The 18,100-nt window shown below is 36.8% G+C and overlaps 1 protein-coding gene across 10 annotated transcripts in view; it reads left to right on the forward strand.

Moving 5' to 3' along the window:
• Positions 1 to 18,100, forward strand: part of OTUD7A (OTU deubiquitinase 7A) — a 153,639-nt gene that overhangs the window by 69,177 nt on the left and 66,362 nt on the right. For 9 of the 10 annotated variants that reach the window (XM_071813825.1, XM_071813824.1, XM_071813830.1 and 6 more), the window contains 2 exons: positions 10,270 to 10,389; positions 10,956 to 11,061. The gene's annotated coding sequence lies outside the window, so the exon portion shown is untranslated. The remainder of the gene's footprint in view (positions 1 to 10,269; positions 10,390 to 10,955; positions 11,062 to 18,100) is intronic. The other variant, XM_065847569.2, reaches the window with a different exon arrangement.

Genomic DNA, 18,100 nt, shown 5'->3' on the forward strand with positions numbered 1-18,100 from the left:
GAGGAGCTTTGGCTCAATTAGGACACCTAGACTGACCGATACTGAAACATCTGATATTTGTCTTTTGCATCTTGATTCAGGAACATGGGTAAAACAAGGTGCATTCCTGCAGAGCTGTTTAAAAAATGAGAGCTTGAATCTGTTTTGGTGTAGGTTAATGATGCATTAATATATGTATTATAATTAAGTTATCTTGAGGTTTACAAAACATCTGTGTTGCAAAATTTTAGACTGTTAAATGGTAGTTATCAATATAAGATTGGTTACCCAGTACGTTAAATCCGAATTTCATACTTTACCACCATAGTTTGGGAAATGTTTAGAATGTAGTTTTGACGAGTACTGAGAAGGTATATACTGAGTAATGTTTATAATAAAAGTGAGCCATTAAGGATGTTGTGAAGAGAATATACGTTTAGCGCATGAGAAATGGCAGTAACTATTCTCCATTACTGTAAGCGATTTGTTTAGTAAAATGACGAAAGTGGAGGAGGAAGGTCGGTCTTGGAGAGGAACCTTAGTGTTGTGAAGAAGCGAGTGCATGCTGGGTCATTTTACCACCATAGGCTATAGCCACGAAAGCATAAAACATCAGTTTGTCACACTTATCTGAATTGTTTGGCATTTCTCCTTTAAAACCCTGTCTTGCCTGCCGTTGAAAAAGTAGAATTAGGCTGTTAAAAATTGTTTCTTATGCTATATAAACAGTTAAGAACCTTCTGTTAATATCATTCTAAAATCATAAGACAGTTCTGTTGTTTACAATAGGAAATAATTTTGCGATGTAGTTCATTCTCAAATTAGAAAACAAAACAAAACAAACCCAAATAAATGCTGCCCACAAAAGACAGTTGGAGATATAAATTTATAGTTTTCCAAAGCATATAGGAAAGTTACATTTTAAAAGGGGGGGAGGGGCAGGGGAAGAAGCGAGCATTCAAATTTCCGTGGAAGCTCAGTGTTTATGTAAAGCGCAGCAGCTGCGCTGCGAACTCCCCTCTCTGGATGACCTCAGTGCTGAACAAGACAGACTGTTCCGGGTGCAGGTGTGATTACTGAATTATTTGTTGTGTTTTAGTGTCAGTCAGTTACAGTGAAGTGTTCTGGGTAAAATTTGTAACCACTGAATAAAGTGAATTGGTATATTTGGTATTCCGCAGTTCACTATGTGCCTTCCTGCTATTGCAGAAATAGTTTATTCTATTCTGTTGAATTACATCAGTTAAATAGGACAGACAAGAGGAAGTGACTCCAGCAGCAACCTCTGAATACATCAGGCAGGCAGAAAGGCAGGATTGGACTGAAGATGGTGCAGGGCATAAAATATAGTTTTGACATACGACTTGTGATCTTTTTGAAGAGGTTTGCATATGCTGTTTGAATTGGAAATTTCAAGTTTGTTCTGCGTGCTTCATGAGAAATAAAGCTATGAAAAATGCTTGCTTCTAACACTTGCATATCCAGTCAGCCTTGGTTTGAATTTGGTCTTTTGAGTGTGTTAGTGGTTAGCTAAGCTACCTTAGATCATATTGGTCTTTGCCATGTGTTAACAGTTCTGTCTGCCTTTTGTCCCTTACTGGTTTATGAAACTTTATAGAAAGATCCTGTTCCTTCATTGGTGATTGATGTAGACTGCCGGAGAGTAGTAGACTGCCCTTCTCTGTATTCACCATAAAATATGTGACTTTGGCAGCTAGGTCCACGTAACACTTTTAAGAGTTTCTCCTTTTTATCACCTGAAGTGCAATAAAGGGATATCGTGTTCCAGATGAGTTGTAATCCTATAAGGGTTACGAAGAATGGTGTCAATAATATTACTCTGCATTTGAGATCTTAGTCTTCTGTGGATTATCTGGAAAAACATGGTAGTGGCTTCATGTGAGGCACAGAGATGTGTTTGAGAATTTGATAAAATTTATTTTAAAATAAAAATGGATTACCATAAAGATTCCTGTGCAAATAGCAATGTATCACAGATTCACTCATAAACTCTTTTTTCTTATGTTAAAGGACCATGCTATTGCTTTATGTGCTTTATTAAGTAAGAAGTAGATGAAAAATGGAAGGAAGTTTGCCGAGACTGATTTTAAATCTTTGTTCTGATTTCTGATCTAGTGCAATTTCTTTAAATGATCCAGCTCTAGCTGAAGACATAGGGAAATAGATCAGATACCTCTGAGGATTTAAGAAGGGGTTTAGATGACTCATGAATTATAAACAAGCTTGATTGGCTGGTACAAGTCAAATGAATGTGTAATCCAGTATCATAGTATGGCATGCTTCTCTTGAATTGTCTGCTAGCTATGTTTCTTTTAAACCATCTGAAGCAGACAGATCTTCCTCATGAAATCCGTAGTGCCTTCATGGTAACTTGAGGACTTGGAAACAGACCAACATTTCTAATGGTGGGAAGCAGTCGAAGAGGGATTTGGCAGGGTCAAGGACAGCTCAAACACCACCCACCAATGTTGGTATTGGGAGTAGTGAGACACTGCAGTAAACAGCTGGTATTTCTCTGAGTCATTCATTCTGCTGTTCCCACCTCATCGCTCTGTCTAGGGAGTGTGGGTGGCCAGGTAGGGAAGGCATTAAAACTGATGTCACAAATCACAGTCCTGTTATGGGGGAGAGGACACATGGTTGTATCCCTCTTCTGCTGCTTTTAAAGCCTTTATGCACTCATCTACCTGATGTGACCATCATAAAAATGGTAGGGGAGCAACATCTAGATGGCCAGTTATGGTGTCTCACAAGGATACAACAGCTTGTATCCTTAGTGTCGCCTGTCTGTTCATATGCCAAGCACTAGGCTATGCACCCCTCTTAATGTGCAGGAAGGGTTTTTCCCAGAAACAGAGCTATGAATGTCTTTGTGTTTATGTTATTTATTTGCCAGTCTGCTTTCTGGAGGGGAGATGCTGGTTTTAGATTAACGGAGGTTGATGTGATGCGGTGAGGGCATAAAGGTTAGGTGTGATACAGTTGGGGCATTTTGAAATTTAGCAGGTAATATAATTTGTGCTTGAATCACTTCTGCATCCTGTTGAGAAAAACAGGGTGCAGTTAGATGGTATCCCAGCTGTGTCTCTTGGAGATTGATGAAGGTCACAGGTTAGCTCAGTGTTCATGGTGTGCTAGCTATCTTGCGCTAATACCTTGTGTGTATGTTCTTAAACACCAATGTTGGGTATTTTGCTTCGGAAGAGGCATTTCCATGTAGAAGGCAAGGTTGCTATGTTAGCATGAAGTTACAGTAACTTGGAATAGTGTTCTCTGTCTATGTTCTTTTGTTAGATTGTATAAGATAGAGCAGAGAGTCAACTTGCTTATTTAATAACAAAATCTGACCCTTCTGGGACCATGGTGGCCAGCTGAAAAAAGGCATTGAAATACTCCAGTTAAGCAGGGTAGTGCCATTCCGACAAGTTATATACAACTCCAGATAAATAAGAATAATTTCTTTATGAACTGGTTTGCATGTTTTTCTTAATTATGTTCAGACAATGAAGTCTCTAACTGTTCCATAAGGAAAGGGTCTGGAAAGAAAATGAACTCTGGCAAATTAGTATCAGGTAACAGTGGCAGTGGGAGAGCTGCTTCATTTTTGATATTTATCTGAACCAGTCTTGATGAACTGAGTTACACCTGAATTTGGACTTACAGATTCAGAGGAAGGAAATTCTTTTAATGTCTTAAACTCTTACTCAGTGAAACCAGAGAAGTGGCTGCTTTTCATTTTTGTGTAAAGTGCTGTTGCTTTTGATATGCAAATGGTGTACTGTGCTGTATAACCTCAGTCTTCCAGAGAGCAAAAGGAAGGGCAGAGAAAAATGTGTGTGGTGCAGGAATTCAAATGATATGGAAACAGGGTTCCTACTTCCTTTCGCAATTCAGTCCTACATTCTAATTAAGCAAAAAGAGATCAAATCAGTTTGGACTCAGAGGACAGGGATTGCCCTGTGTGATAAGGGTCATTTGAGAATTTCTGCATATAATGAATATAAAAGATAACTGAGCTGACTGAATGTTAAAGCAGCTGTAGTGAGCAGTAATAGAACTGAGTGGGTTGTAGCTGAGCGACAGCTCATCATATAATCATCATGTTTTCCACTTAGAGCATCTCTGAAAAACAAGAAAGATGGTTTAATTCTTTTTTGTCTTTCTCTAACAAGAGATTTTGAGTAAATTTTTTTTGGAAAACCTTCATTGACATCTGTGCTATAGATACATATTTTGAGTGATGGAAGAGTTATGGGCTATGGTTCAAAATATATTTTCCCTCCCCACCTCATTAAATCAGATGGAGATTTTCCCCTAGTCTTTTTTCTTTTCCTTTCTGTTGTACAGAGTTTGAATTTGCTCTGCTGGCATTTCACGATGCAGAAGCTATCACTTACCAAAGCACAGACTTCTGTATGTTTCAGTGTCTTTGATGCTCTTTATTCTATTTCCTGCCCACTCCTCACCCTTGAGAAGCTGCCGATGAGAAGCACAGATGGGTAGCAAACCGAACAGCTCTCTGAACACAGCCCGCTGATACTCCCGTGGCTCAGCCAGATAGTGGTGATCAGGCAGGTCACAAGTCCGCCTTTCTTCTCTCTCAGTCCTCAGTTCTAAGAAGCTGATTGAGGAGAAACAATGCTTCCATGGTTATATAACGCAGGGGCAGCTTCCCTGCTTTTACGGGAAGCTCTCACCAACCTCCAAGTCAATTCATTTTTTGTGTTACTGGGAAAGTGGCAACTGGAAAATGGCTTTATTTGGCGAAGTAGGATTTAAAGGAAAATATAATAGGTCTCATGAGATTAAGCTAAAATCAATAAGAGACTGTGCTTTGCACTGTGAGTCTTTGGGCATCAGTATGTATTGCAGGTTGTAGTTTTGCATTATAGTTTCTCATCCATTAGTGACCAGAAAGGTCCTATCGCACCTGATCAGATACTTTGAAATATAGTATAGTACTACTCTCCATTAGTGTGCTTTGGAGCTTGTCAGGTTTTGTATCTAGAGGTGTGTTTTATAGCTAATAAAGCATGATTCTTTTAAAAATGAAATTGCATTTATTATTTGTAAAGGTGAAGCTTTCCCTATGAAGTTGATGAAGTGTTGTAAGGAAGCCTTGAAGGGTAAAATTATAGCTCTGTTTTTCATGCGAAGTCAGAAAACTGAGTGGTTGGTATAGAGCGCAGAAGAATAACTCGAATTGCTCGCATTTTATATTCTTTTAGAAGAGAGTAGGTCAGTTTGCAATTACAATGCACTCTGTTTATTTGGTAAAGTTTGTACAGCTCTCTGGCAAGAAGTTTTCCTAATGTAGTCCACCACTGAAGTGTCTGCATGCTTGTAAATGACTTTGCTGATAGCCTTCAGAGAAAGTTCATAATGTGGCTTTGTTTGGATACTGTTGTGGGTTTTTTGTATATGTATAAAATTTAGAAATAGCTTTTTTCTGAGAAATTTATTGCAGATAAGTTAATAAGTCTGAGAGACTCATGGGAAATCATAATGAACGAGCAAAGCAGATTTTATATATCTATATATGCACATACACACCTATATAGAAATGTATTTTATAAGTTTATTTTGAACTGAAACACATTTAAATATGAAAGCTTGCAAACCACAAAAAATGAGAATCCACGGATAAGAGTCAGTTACTGTTACCACTGTTTAAAGATGAGTCATATTGATTGATCTTGCCTTGGGATTTTTGTTTGTTTGTTTAATAACAGAGTTCACAGTATTTAAATTATGTGTATAGGTGAAGTTCATGGAAAACTTTCTCTGACCTCACTGACGTTAGGATTTCTTCCTATGTGTTCCAAAAGATCTCAGAAAAACCCTGTCATGTTGGTGATGAGGTGTTCACTTTCCTCTGAACAGTAGAATGATGTCATGAAAACTAATCACACCAGTAGATTTGTATGGGTTTAAACTCTTCTAAATTCAGGGCAAAATAAATGAAAATGTGATTATAAAAGTAACCTTTTCATATGTTAAGCCAAATGATAATTATTTTAAAACCTACATTGATGCAGTTGCTAACTTCATATTGTGCAGAAAGAAAATTAGTATTTTGTAAGTACTGATGGTAATGTGTGAGAGAGAAGAAAACACCTTGGAACTGAATGTTTGTGATTTAGGGTACAGTACAATTCTTGAGAGCTTGTAAGAAGAAGTGAATACACGTGCTGACAAAAAGCTGGAATACCATACTAAATATTCTTTACGAGATTAGTGTTTTTGTTTACAGATAATCTTTATTTGCTCATTTTACGTGTTTTTTATTTCCATTTTCTGACTATAAAAGAGAAAAAAGCATTTTTTTTTCAAAAAGTAATTTGGAAGTCCTGTTACTGGTTTACATAAGGCAAAATAATCAAGATTTGAATTACATGTCTCAGGGTTTTTGTATGTGTGGAAATGCGACATCATTTGTATTCTGTGAAACTTATCGTTTTAATGAAAGAGGGCTACAGATCCACCTTTTATTGAGTTAGCATGTGAAATTGGATAACTTCGTATTGAAACAAAAACCGATGTTCTTCATAACGTTAAACGGAAGTGGTGCAAGCTTATCAGGCTAGGCACTTCAAGCATAAAATGTAACCCCTTTTTCCAAGGTATTTTGCCAGTATTGGAGTTCCTCTGGTTCCTATTTCTTAAGCTGTTTTAGTGCAAGTGTGTATTTAGTTATGTAGTTCAGATCAAATTCTGGAGTCCAATTTAGATCCATACTATTTTTAACTTGCAAAAAAACCTTTAGAACCCAGTAAGCTGAGAATTCTGAGTTTTCAATGGCTAAGAGAAAAAGAGCTACCTATTTGATGGCATTTGAAAAAAAAATAATATGTACAACAAAGTGTAGGTGTTCAGAGTATTGGGGAGATAAAAACAAATATTATGATCTTCCATTTCTCAGTCCTGTTTACAGAAACTTGATGAGAGTACCTGGCTGCATTTCTGACAGCACAGAAGAGTCAGATTAATTTAATGATGTGTAGCTACACAGTCGAATAATTTAGTCTTTCTTACTCTTGGTAAAATGTTCCATGGCTGCTGAAGAAAAAGATATTCCAATCCAGTTTTGTTGTGATAAAGAAGTATGTGTTTTATATAAGGTCTTCAATTTAAAAGAGAACTTTCCATTGTAATAAGGTATCTTTAGCTTTTGACTTGTCAAACAGTTAATGTGTTTTCTCAGACTTCATGCTGTTGCTGCAGATGCTGAAAGTCAGCAGCAATCAACGTAACAGGTTTTTCACATCTTAGATTAGAGCTTTGTCCAAAACGACTGCTGCCTCAAAGTGACACACGCTACTGAGAGCTAAAGGGAATGTACAGAAAACTTTCCAAGATCTTGGTGATACTTCTTACTGCCAGTGTTCAGATACAGTAGCTTTTGCAAAAACTCCTATAGTGTCTAATAATGACAAAATCTGACGTCTGCCCTGAACCTCAGAGAAAGCCTTAGAAATAGCTTTTTCTGAGAAATTTATTGCAGATAAGTTAATTAGTCTGAGAGACCCATGGGAAATTATAATGAACGAGCAAAGCAGATTTTATATATCTATATATGCACATACACACCTATATAGAAATGTATTTTATATATTTATTTTGAACTGAAACACATTCAAATATGAAAGCTTGCAAACTGCAAAAAAAGGGCACTTCCATTATACCTGTGCTGTCCCATTACAGCCTTTCATGATGGATCTGGGAACTGATCGAAATGAAGTGGTTTGCAAAGGTCCTTGTTTGCATTTTGAAGTTGGAATTCTTTGTTATGTATGTTTCTTGGGGCTAATGAAAAAACACATATAACTGTCATCTACGTAACTGGAAGTGTCTGTATTTTATTTTCAGAGTTAGGATTGTAAGTCTTAGCTTAAATATTGATATAATAAATATATTGATAATGTGTATCACGTAATCAAATATGAGAACATACAGTACTTATTAGAGTCTTACCATGCAAAGGTATTACTGCACCAAAACCTTAGTGTATCATTAGTGAGAGACTGTCACATTTTGGTTATGTTGTAAACAAGACACGGATTGAATTTTGAAAGCAATAAGTACCTTTATAGGAACTTAGTGGAAATGTTTGATGTTCTTTCCATAAAACCTTTCTTGTGATTGTTTCAATTTGAATCTAGTGTCATTTGGTTTTCTTTCATTATGTGTGAATCATTTTGACAGACTTACCAAATAACTGAATATAGAATTGAATACTGAGGTCAAGTTCATTCCTTGTATTGGCAATTACAATTTCATTTGAATCTGTAACTCACAATCATAGATAACTATGGCTTTTGCTATGGCCTCTGCATGGAAAGACAAGTTTTGCGTCTCCTTGTCCAGGAGAGACTTTTCTCTGCAGTCTCTTATATTTTCCTTTTTTTACCTCATGTTTTTGCTATCTAGAGAGAGCTTTGTTTTGGTTATTTTTGAACTTCTGCAGTTAAAACAGCTGTTTTTAATGGCACTTCAGAGAAACAAATAGGTACTTCGATTGACAGTGATATTCTGAGTGGTTCTTCCATGTGTGCTGTTTCTGGACATGTTAATTGACTTTAGTGAGTGTCAAGTGATTCTGCAGGATGTGAGGGCATCAGAACAGCACCACAGGCTTGGGCTCTCTTTGTTTCCACCAACAGCATTACTGACGCATCACTTGCTCTCAATGATTTGTGTGTGTGACTGTAACGTGTGTTGTGAATGAAATGTTGCTGGTGGAAAGGAATCAGATGAACTCAAAGATTTTGAGCCCCATACTTTGGCTACTAGAATTTTAGCTTGATTTTGTCTACTTGTATGGTCTGCATATAACAATATAAACACTACTGTGCAATTGAAGTAAAGTTTGGATAACATTTCTATCTAGAAGTCTGAAATAAAGACCTCAGCAGGAGTGAAAAGAAGTGTCCGGACAATCTCTTAAAAACCTCTCCTAATTTGGCAATTTGGGTTGTTTCATATAATGCTAGGAATCAAAGGTGTGATATATTTAGTCAAAAATGTAAGTACAGTTTTGCATATGGACTTAAGTAGATATTTGTAAAAATGTACATGCAAGTTCCCAACTGCATGGAGTTACATGTCCTTTTTCCACACCTTGAATGTGTTATTTTCGTGACTGCCACCACTTCCAAGTACTCTGTGTATGACTATGGAAGGTAGCCAGTTCTTTACGGCCAGGTTACCATAGCTGTTTTCCCATTTCAGTAGAATTTCACAGAAAAGTGAACTTAGTGTTCTAGGTGGCTAACATCAGTTAACTAGGGAAAAATTCAACTGAGCCTGAAAAGCAGGCAAAATCTTATGGCTTTAAAAATGACCAGTGAATGTGTGTTATACTGAAATAATTCTGTGCAACACCACAGATTGGGAAAAATATAGCTTAGAGAGTGGAAGAGGAACATAGAAAAGAGAGTTTGCTAGTCTGTCTTTTTCTGAAGCGAATATATTTAACAAGTATGTGGATTTGCTTAAATAAATGTGCAGGTAAATGTAAATACAAATATGAATTTGTTAAGAAAAAGTGAATTGTACATAGAGAAGAAAGTGTACTATGTGGCAACTAGGAGGAACAAAAAATGCAAATAATTGGGAGAAAGCAAGTAAAAGAAGGATAGCCATAAAAACTTGACGAGATTCATGTTTTAAGACCTTGATTAACAGTACATAGACTAACAGAGAAGCAGACGTTAGTCAGGATCAGAAAGAATGATATTTGGTCAGAGTATCACTAAACAGGCTTTAAAAGAAGACTATATGCTGATCGGTTTTGCTTTCTTACCAGGTAAACCAGATAAAAAGCTAGATAAACTACAACATGCTCACATATCCAGTCAAAGCAATCTCAATCTTAAGGCGTACCATTTGGGATTATCAAGTTACCGTTGAGAATCCTTATGTCTACATTGATATGTGTCATGGTCAGACTCTGTTTCCCTCCAAAAGCTTCCTTTCTGTTTCTGTGTTTGATAATGAATGTTTTATTTGTTTACTCTGAATTGGACTGGGCTCTGGCTGAAGTTCTTGATGGAAAAACTATTGTGATCTCAACAGTGACATACTGAAGTGCTTATAACAATCTTGGGAATGGTAAAAGCAATTCTTTCTCCATAAGAGTGCTGCAAATTGATTCCAGGGTCAGTGTGTGTAGCGGGAATGGTGAATGGATGCAGAACAGTACTTTATAGTATTGCTTTTAGAGTGAAACAGTGAAAGCATGTTCTGATTTTCTCTTCATTCTCACAGGCACATGATAACTGCAGAGCCTCAAAATCAGGAGTGAAATTAACTGGACAGTTGCCTTCTGCCTTCCTAAATAGGTAAACATATTAGAAACAGAAACAGGGGCCTACCTACCTCATTCCTGTAAGTAGCAATAAACATCCCTTCCACCCCTCAAATTAGCATCTGTCATTTGGGTGGTTTGAAATACTGAGCATAAGGGTTTTGCAAAGAAAACAAGGATTTAATTTGTTTTCTGGTTGATAACAATTAAGTGTAGCCAACCAAAGAAACCAACTAAAATTATTAACAAGCTAACAGCATGCCTATTGCCTGTGGCAACATAGAGCTGATGGATGATGCACTGTTACTCATTAAATGAATCTTTATCTGTGCTTCCTAAAGCCTGGATGCTAAATAAGTTCCTAAAACCATCCATATCATTGCCATGTTAAACTGTTGCAACAGTTGATCTGTTGCTGCAGAAGCTCCGTTTTGGGCTTACCTCTTTACTTTTGTATTCCTTAACAGTTCATTCTGTAATTACATGATGTAACTTGTTTTGAGACTTAAACTGAAGATCCCTGTAGTAATAACCTTGCTAAGGCCAGTGAACTGAACTATACATTGGCTAAATAAGTGGTGTTTACATGATTATCAGCTGCTGTAAATTGCCATTTACTTGCTGACTTCTCTGTCTTTTTTTCTAGGGAGAAAGTGGGTTTACTGATGTGGATGCCTGCCTCATTTGCTTCACCAATATGAGATAAAGCATGCAAGAGAGAAGGGAGATTTTTGCAAGTAGAACCTACCATGGTGAGTTGGATTTTGTCCCTGCTTCTGCTGCAGAATTTCTCTGAGATGCTAAATACGTTACTTAAAGCAAACTTTTCACACAAATGTTTCTTCTTCTCTGGAATTATGTTATGTATAACACTTCCTTGACAGCAGTGCTGGATTGGGAAGTTCTTCCCGACTGCTTTTTCCTCCCCTGCCACATTAGGTCCACAGAATGGCTTGAGGAGACCTTCAGTAAATTAAAGCAGCAAACTAAATGGAGCTGAAAACAATTATTTTCTACAATGTACGTGAGAAAAGTATGAGAAACGGTGGTCTGTATTCTTGATTTGACATTATACTGAATTTGAACATTATACTGAAAATTAAGTACACAGAAGCCAGATTTTTGAGTTGCTATATACCCTCTGAAATTGTAATAAAATGCAGGGACTCAAAATTAATAATGCTTTTTAAACTAATCAGTCTTACTTGGCTCCACTTTTTAAAGTAATGTAGCAACTGCACACCTTACAGGCACCTTCTTAACTAAGCTCATTAATGTTTTGTGAGATATGCATGTACTGAACAGATGAGCATGGGAGGAAAGAAGAAAATCATAAACTTTCCTTCAAGAGGTTCAAACAGTTAGAGTAAGTCAGATTTCTGAAAAAACTGCAGATTGAGCCCCGTTGATTCTGCAAAATGCTTAAGAACAGGCATCTTGAATGAAAATACCAGATCGAGGATATAATTAAAGATGGTATTTTAGTCCTAACACAGAAGAGAACTGAATGAAAAGTCTGTGTTACTGCATTATGAAATTTGACCTGTACGGATTTAGGGCCAGGATATTCTTCTAGCCCCTTTGAGTGTGCATACCATTGGAAGCATGGCCTCAAGGCCGGGCAGTGTTCAGATTTAAGTCTGACTACTTTTTTTGCTAGAACAAACAATGTGTTATAATGTCCTCATATAGATACAGAAGACTTCTGTGCATATTTATGACTTTGGAAGCTATAATTTTTTTGTGGTCTGTTATTATACTTGACATGGTTGAAGTGTTCTCTAATGTTTTTACACCTTGGAGGCTGGGTCTTGTTTGCTTTTTCTTTTTCACTGCTGTGAGTCCTAATAGTTTTTTTATCATAAAACAAAAGTTTAATGCTTATGGATGTCAGGATAACAAAATACCTAGAAGAGATCAATTTTCCATTACTGCAAATATATGTTTCCTGTCATTGTTCACTGTGATTGTGGAGAATTCGTAACAGAATTCTAACAGTCTGTAGCACTGCAGCATGGAAAATGTATCTGCCTTGGTGTCTTCATTTGGTGCATTAATTTGTTTCTAACTTTGGAGCTTAACCTTGGGTTTGAAATTCATTGTAAACAACTTTTTCAACAGCAGTGGGGACTAATGAAGCCTGTAGTTTCCTATAGGTGCATTGCCTTTATCCCCAGTCCTCATGACAACAATTCTCTCTCTCTCTCATGGTTTCCCTTCCATGTTGCCTTCATTTCTTCAGGGTTTCCTAGACTCTCACTTCTGCGTTGTCTGAGTTCTCACATGTGTATTCCCAGTGCCTTGTAAGGATGCACGAAGTCCAGCTTCTGGGCCAAGGCCTCACACATACTGCACACAGAAGTAGGCCTGAGCACTTGTGCATCTACAGATATGATGGGTTTGAGTTAATTCAGAATTAATTTAAACAAAAGCAAATACAATAACTTCTTTTATTATTGTTGTAAAATCTAGGAATGATTCCTGGAACTGTAAGGAAAATCATTCTTAACCTTCATCAGTATGAAATTTGATAACTTTATCATGACCAATTTCCGTGAAACACTTTCTCTATGATGGTCTGTAGCACCGTGCAAGATGGTTCAGTACTTAGGACTTACTGATTGTATTGGATCCGCTGCAAGACCTATCCAGCGTTGGCAAGCTATATCAGCCTTACAAAAGGTGTTAATATAAACAACGATTTGACTATTTGGGCATTTTTAACCATGTATTACTTGAGCTGGAGCAATGAAGAAAGCCTTATTTGATATTAAGTGGACTCAAGCACCCTTCCTGCTCTAGTGTATGCACCTAAATCAAATGAAAGTTGTGAAATAGATGAGGTGGTTTACAACCAGTTAGAACTGGACTTGGACTATAAGAAGTAGAAACAACGTTTAAAGCTATCTAAATGTTTTTATTCATAAATTGGTTAGTTGTGATGAGGATGTAGAAGGTTTCAGGGAATATTATGGGAATGCGATGATGTTCTGACAACAAGGAACACATTGTTGAGCAGAAGAAGGGGAGTGTCAAATCTACAAAAAGGTGGGCAATTCAGTTTTTGTTAAAATCTATGATGTGGTAGGAGGCATGTGTTATGGAGCCACTCAGAGTAGTAATGCTTGTTACCCTGGTATTTCTGATCACCAGCTGGTCATAAGGCAAATCTGCAGAGCCTCCTTCAACAGTTGTATGGATTTGTGATCATAGAATTATAGAATGTATCCTGATCCTGCTTCTTTTTGTTTGTTTGGTTGGTTGTTTTTTTTCCTCTTTTTTCCTCTGACTACTGAAGGTCTGTTCTTGAATACAGACTGTCTGTCCCTCCCTTTCAGAAGTGGGACTTGATGTACCAAACTATCTTAAGGCTCCTGAACTATTGCTGAGCTCATCAGTTCTCTCTCTAGCTGATGCATATTTTTTTTCAGTACACCTTCTTCTGTGGGAACTGTTTTTTATATAAGCTATTGAGGATTAAAAATTATATTAGTAAAACCTTTGGCATTCTTGCTGGGAATTTTGTAACTATTCAGTTTGATTGTGGAGAAAAAGCTGTATCCGAGTGTTGTAGATGGAAGGTTTCCTCTGGAATTGTTGTCACTTTAAAAGTCCTTGTCAGTTTGGACGCTGCACTCAGCATCTGCAAGTCCCTGTCTTTCTACTCAGGTGTCAGACTAATTTTATTTGTCCTTGCCAGAACAGATTGCATTGCTCTGTTCTGCTTGGGTAAAGTCAATCCACGTTGATGACTTCTTTAATATTTTAAAAGTGATTATTTTATTTGGGGAAGGAACTCCAGCCAATTCCAGTCTCTTGCTAGTGATAGTGGTCAAACAGAGATAAGCAGTGTCTGTGTAAGACCCTGATCTTTCCACATTTCATGCCTAATTTAACTGAGAAATTATAAATTTGGTTCTCCAGAGTTGTAACATTGTGTGACTCGTGTGGTTTACCTTCTCCAACCTTGGTTTCAGGTAAGACCTGTTAGCATTCGATATGCTGGTAAGCTGTTATGTATCTAATCTCAACCAAATCTATCTGATGTGTCTCATCCGTACATCTGAAGTACCTAATTCTACAGTGTATTTTTGTTAGATTTTGCTTTTCAAGGACTAGAGGAGTAGGCAGTTAAGAGTATGCCAGGGAGCCTGCTTATCTGAAGAAAGAGAAGGGAATGAAATGATCTATTATTCCACCTTACATTGCCAATCTGAGAATCTTTTGATGGCAAAATTCACATCTGAGCATTTACTTATTTGTTGCAAAAATAGATCCTTCTTGGGTATTCCTTTTACCAGCTTTACGGAAGTTATTTCTCTGTGTGTTCCCTGATGCATGACTTGAAAAAGAAATCCCTAGCTTAGGTGGCTAAAGCTTAAAGTCACAGATGTGGTTGTGTTGCTGTCTTCAAGCTGTAGCTTGTGCTGTGGAAGCCCTTCAGTTCCTGCTAAGCTCAACGTCTGCTTTGGCAAGGGGGTTTTCTGGGTTGTACATAAGACCAAGTGTCTGTCACCCTCCCTGCCCATGCCTGCTCTGGGCTCATTCTCCTCCAGGAATTCTGATAGCTTCTCGTTTGTTTTACACATCTGCAGCAGATGTCTGCTGTCTCCTGCAGGGCTGGCGATGGTATCATCCAAAGTATAACAAGCTGCTGCTGCTTACAAGATTTTTAGGAAGCTGCCCTCTTTGGGATGTAAGCAATGTCCGGAGCTTTCTGGTGATGAGGAGGTGGTTATCAACATAAAACAAATCTAATTTTAAGTTTTCTGATACAGTTAACACAATTTGTAGTCAGAGTGATAAGACAGTGTCATCTTTGCTATTGCTGTGGTAGTGTATTTACAGAAGTATGTTGGCTTATTAGAGAACAGAGGCATTTGGTTTTGCAAATAACTGGGACACATTACCTATCACTACAGGCAGATTACTCTTGAATTTATCATTTGGCAGTTACTGTTAATTTTAGGCTAATTTAAGACTATGTACCATTCGATTTTAGTCTATCTGAAATTCAATATTGAATTTGTCTTGGGGATCCTCGTTAAGATACAATTAATAAAGACTAACTGCTGTATTAGGATACTCAGGCTGCTCTGCCTAATGTGGGTGGAAGTAAAAGTGTGTTTTAATTACAGGCAACGCTCCGTCATTTCGAGATTTAATTGCTAGTTGGATTGGTTATTTTAATAACTGTCTATTATGAGACAATTTTGTTACATAATAGCAACAATGTTGTTATTATAGAGGTATGTACCAGTGAGTACAAACATCTAGCTTTGCTTTTTTGAATGTAGAAAACATGAACATTCTAGTTCATGCTCTTTAACTCTGGTATATCCCTTTACAGGTTTTGTTACGTATTTTTTTTCAGTGTGAACTAAACCAGTTTACTTAGTCCTCACGAAATCAAAGTACTTCTGCTAGTTACGATAAGTAAAATATTTCTAAGCCCTATTCTGTAAGGAGGTATGAGATTCATCCTCTTTATACCAAACATATAAATCATGTCACCAGTGAAAGAAGCTGCAAGGCTGTAACTTCACACAGCTTTTCAGGCCAGTGTATCCAAACAAAAATTCATGGCTTAGTCAGTTCTGTGCAAGGTAGGTTCTCATGGAATTCCAGGAAAGTTTTGTTTGTGTCGAAGCTTCCTATTTTTTCAGTAGAGCTGTGTTTTTCCGAAATAGGTAGTTCTAGACCTGGATGTATTAATTCTTCATGTATTTTTAAATTATTTTTTAGATTAAAATTAATACATTTATATATACTTAAAAACTAATAATCCATATTAATCTAAGGCCTTAATATATTGTAACATAAAAACAATCAATATAGAGTAATAGAAGGATGCATTTTAAACATTTAATGCAGTATAGAGACTTCTATAGTACTTAAACACTTCTTTTATAGTTATTTAGCATCAAGTCCGTAAGAATACATGGGCATTGTAATAAATTGTGAGCGTGGCAGAACCAAACTATAGGCTGACCTATAGATGCACAAACTTAAAGTAAATTAATGTAGCTTTGTCTCTTCCAAAGACAAAATTAATTTCAGTAAAATTAGTCAAAAACTATCCATCCCTGATCTCAGTTTTATTAACGAGTATAAGGGCAGAGAGCATATGGATGGAGAAGTTGGTACTGTTTCTATAGGTAAAAGAAGATGGAGCCAGTTGGTGTGTTGATAGAGAAGACAGGGAGTAACTCCTTTCCAAGAAAATCATCTCTCACATTTCTTCTTGAACTACCTCCATATGTTTTGAGCATGAAAAGCTGACACTGTTGGTTTCACATGGATGCTAAAAATCTATGGAAGCTTTATCCAGAGAGAATAAAATCCAAAGTAAGTTTCAGTGTAAATTAGACCAGTAAGATTCTAAAAAAATCTCTTCATGGAGCAGTTATTTCTTTACAGAGAAGTGGAGGATCCTTAACACTCTTACAAGCTGAAATTATGTTTGGCAAGTGGTAGGTTTCAAGACTGAAAAGGGTCAAACATGCACTGTGGTTAAGTTCCAGGCACTTATTTCCTGGTGGTCACATTTTGCTAAACTTGGAATTGAGTCAACATCCTTTGAAAAATGTATACTGCATGTAATTATGTTCCATATATTGTTTTGCAGGAGGCCATGAGATTTGACTTTTTCATTTGTGTTCTTAAGTTATTTATGTTTGCTGTATCATAAAAATGAATAGAGCACTGGTGGTGTAATAAAGTAAGAAATGTCTTATTGATCTTATAGGCAGGGATTAAAAGGATGGCTTATTAAAATATCTTGGTTGAAAAGTTGCATAAGTGGTTGGATAAATTTTTACGGTGAGGTATTTTATTTTGTGAGGGAATGATCTTTCTCTTTATGCAGAAATTAAGAAAGATTTGCACTCTTTTCAGTACAAAAACTTTTAATACATAAAAAGAAATAATTGCAATCATTTTTTTAATTGATTCTGAAAGCATCTGCTGAATTACTCAATGTTATGATGGAACAAGATAATTTGTTAAATACATTTGTGATTCTTGTGATGATTAAAGCATCACTATGGGGAGATGCCACCCAAGAGGAAACCAGTTGTCTCTTCTCGGTATCTCTTACTTGGTGAAGTCATACTGACCACTAGCACCCTTTACAAAACAAAACAAAACAAAACAGCTTTTGTAGTAGGAAATGACAGGACCTAAGGACCTAAGTAAAAATACTAAGGGATGCTTTGGTGTTCTTGAATGCCATCTGACTTACCTACAGTACTTGTGAAAATGGTACTCTGTGGGTTGCTGAGGTTGGAACCACTCATGAGAGCAGCAAAAATAACAAAGAGGATGACTGTCCAGTTACTTTATCTGTTGTATCAAATCTTTTGTGGTATAGGAAGGACAAGCACTGGGGAATACCCAGTGTGTCTCTAAAATAGTAGAGAAATATGTCTTATTCATTAGAAATAAATAGGAGGAGAGCATAACACATTTCTGCAGATGACTTTTATTTGAAAGCTGGAGCTAAGCAGAGCTGTATGCAGAATACCTTTCTTCTTCCTAAAAGTTCATCTTCTAAAAGCCCAGCAATTAAAAAAAAAAAAAGTTATTATAAGTGATTAAATTATTTTGGTAGACATTGTTATAGTGAGAACTGAAATTTGCTGTGCCTGTTAATTTCTAGGCCATGTACTTGGACCAGTGAGACAAAAATCTCCAATTTCTCTTGGAGTTACTGATAAATAGATATAACAGTCAGCTCGTTCAAAGGAAGAAAAGTGATAAAGTAACTTCTGCACAGGGGAAAATAAAAAG

Source organism: Patagioenas fasciata, chromosome 12 (assembly GCF_037038585.1).
Source record: "Patagioenas fasciata isolate bPatFas1 chromosome 12, bPatFas1.hap1, whole genome shotgun sequence".
NCBI classification, from domain to species: domain Eukaryota; kingdom Metazoa; phylum Chordata; class Aves; order Columbiformes; family Columbidae; genus Patagioenas; species Patagioenas fasciata.